This window comes from Chaetura pelagica, unplaced genomic scaffold (assembly GCF_000747805.2).
Source record: "Chaetura pelagica isolate M959 unplaced genomic scaffold, ChaPel_1.0 scaffold277, whole genome shotgun sequence".
Taxonomy (NCBI): Eukaryota; Metazoa; Chordata; class Aves; order Apodiformes; family Apodidae; genus Chaetura; species Chaetura pelagica.
Window position 1 is genome coordinate 92581 of NW_009953905.1, and position 3086 is coordinate 95666.

The following is a 3086-nucleotide window of genomic DNA, read 5'->3' on the forward strand; positions in this document are numbered from 1 at the left end:
GACAGACTGGAGAGCTGGGCAATGGGGAATCCAATGAGGTTCACCAAGAATAAGTGTAGAGTCCTGCACCTGGGGAGAAAAAACACTATGCACTAATATACATTAGGGGTTGACCTGCTAGAAAGCAGCCCCATGGAGAAGGACCTTGGGGGTCTTAGTGGACAACAAGTTATCCATAGGACAGCAATATGTCCTTGTGGCGAAGAGAGCCAATAGTATCCTGGGATGTATTAAGTGTGGCCAGCAGGTCAAGGGAGGTTTTCTTCCCCCTCTACTCTGCCCTAGTAAGACCACATCTGGAGTATTGCATCCAGTTCTGGGCTCTCCAGTTCAAGAGGGACTGGAATATGTTAGAAAGAGTCCAGTGGAAGCTACAAGGATGATTAAGGGACTGGAAAATCTCTCATTTGAGAAAAGGCTAAGAGAGCTGGGACTGTTTAGTCTTGAGAAGAGAAGACTAAGTGGGGACCTTATTCATGTCTACAAATATCTGAAGGGTAGGTGTCAAGAATGGGTCAATCTCTTTTCAGTGTGATATGGCAAAGGGAAATGGCATCAAGTTACAACAGAGGAAGTTCCACCTCAACATGAGGAAAAACTTCTTTATTGTGAGGCTGACAGAGTCCTGGGATGGGCTGCCCAGAGAAGTTGTGGAGTCTGCTTCTCTGGAGACTTCCAAGACCCATCTGGACACGCTCCTATGTCATCTGCTCTAGGTGTTCCTGCTGCAGCAGGGAGTTTGGACTTGATGATCTTCAGGAGGTGCCTTCCAACCCCTATGATTCTATTATTCTATGATTCTGGCTTAGAACTATGTGCGAACAGTTGGAGAATAATTTAATCATTAAAACAATGCTGCACATTGCCCCCTTCTTCTCCCAGGAAAGAGACATTAATTTAGATGAAAATATTGTATTTAGATGACTAGCTGTGTTGGAATGTATTGTTCTTACTGAAAATTAGTATCAAATCTTTCTGAATTATTACTGTCTTGGTTTCTTTCCTTACATGCATCAGGTGTCCACAAATAACATGTCATTTCAATAGCCTAGAGTGGAAAAGCACAGAAATATAAAATAAAAGAAGCACATTGAAGTGACAACACTGAATTTTACGGGTCACAGCAGGGGTTCAATTAGGTCACTGGTTCATGTGATCAGTTGTGTAAAGTCAGTAAAGTAAAAAAGATGGCCACAACTGGAGAACGTATACTCTGAGCAATACCCTTTCACCTTCTGGGAATCTGTCAGCCTCTTGGTGTCTTGAGCCAGTGGTTGTATCTTTAAATTTATCATCTAGAGTTGCTTTTACTTTACTTATTATTCCTGTGTGGACAGAAAACTTTTAAGCTAATAGAATTGCAAAACAATTTACATGAAAAGGAAGCCTGGACAACCTCTGATTTAAATCTCTGTTCAAAACAGGGTCAGCATTGGAATATTTCCAGAATACTTGATGTCTGCAGCAATTTTCAATCACAAGAGTTAAAAATCAAACAATCCCCTGCCTCCAGAGTAATTAGGCACCAGTCAATTTCTTCTGTAGTCTCTGTTTTTAAAACTTTTCAGATTTTTTTTCCCTGCATTTGGTCTACTTTTATATAGGTTCAAAGGTACACGATACTCTAAAGACAAATCACAGTGCTAACATGATGGGCAGAACTGAAAGCAGATACCATGTCGAAAGTAAATCTATAAAGAAAGAGAAATAAGCCAATACATAGGAATCAATTATTTCAGTCTGACACACACACTGTTGAGCGTCATTTATCAACTGTATAGCAAGTTCCAGGCCTGTTACAGCACCTGTTACTTCAGGAGAAAAACTTCCAAGACTTTAAGAGGCATGCTGGGTCCCTAACAAAGTGCTACAGTGTGCTGTGTCCTGCATCCCCTGCTCATCCATGCCTTATTCATGGCTTCACAGATCCCAGGCTTAACCAGTATAAGGTTGAGATGCCCTCATTGGCAAAGTACAGGTAGGTATTCCATGTAGCAATTCCCTTCTAAACACCCTGCAATTTTATAATGCTATTTTGACATGCTTCTTTTCTAACAAAATATGAGTGCCCTTCTCCAGGCAGTTCTGACCAGACTGTTCAACAGATGGCAAGGAAAAAGTAATGCATGTCCTCAACAGCTAACCCATATGCAGCTTGAAAAGGAAATGCAGAAAGCTACAGTGACATGACAGAATTCATTACTGATTTTTAATCCTGATAGAGATGGAGAGATGAACCATGAGCACAGCTGTATGTGCCTTCAGGAGAACACTTTGCCCAGCTCTGGTTCAAAAATAGACCATTAGAAGTAAATCAATATAACCTGCCATTCTTCTTTACTCTGTCCTCTTTCAGAAAACTAATCAGCAGCACAGCACTGGATATTGAGAGCTATACTCTGGCTGAACCAATTCGCATCAGAGTTAAAACTAGAGGAAATGAGCAGCAGGAAAAAAATAAATAAAGAAAGAAATTAGTATTTATGCTTTCTAAAGAAAAGTGAGGGTAAAAAGTTGTTTGCAAAAATAATTATCATGCTATTTCTAGGCTATGAAAGCCATGATGTGACAACCTACATCAAGATTTTTTGTGCAGGAAGAGCCAGCACTAGATTTCATTTTGTTAGTTCAAATATTTGAAGTGTTCACTTAATATTGAATGTTTCCATGCTTATGTGTTGTTAGTAATATTCTGTGTCCTAACTATAATTTGTGATGCACAGAAAATGAGTACTTTCATAAATAACATTTAAATATATTGTTCTTTTGCCTACTTTGTTTTATGACTCAAAAGAAAAAAAAAAAACAAACACCTACTTGACAGTTTTGTGCTGAATTCTGGAGTCTTGAATGTCAAACACCTGCCTTAACCATAGCACTGTCCTTATCTTTCTGATCTTGTGATCCTACAAAGGTCTCCACCACTCTGAACTAGACATTTTTTTGCCTTCTGGGAGAAAGATGCTTCAGCACAAGATTTACTAAACTTTTAAAGTTACACATTGAATAAGCACTGAAGTTCTCCAGAGCCCCATCAGATCTACTGGAAGAGCTAGCCAGGAAACAGAATTTCAATTCTGTGAAAA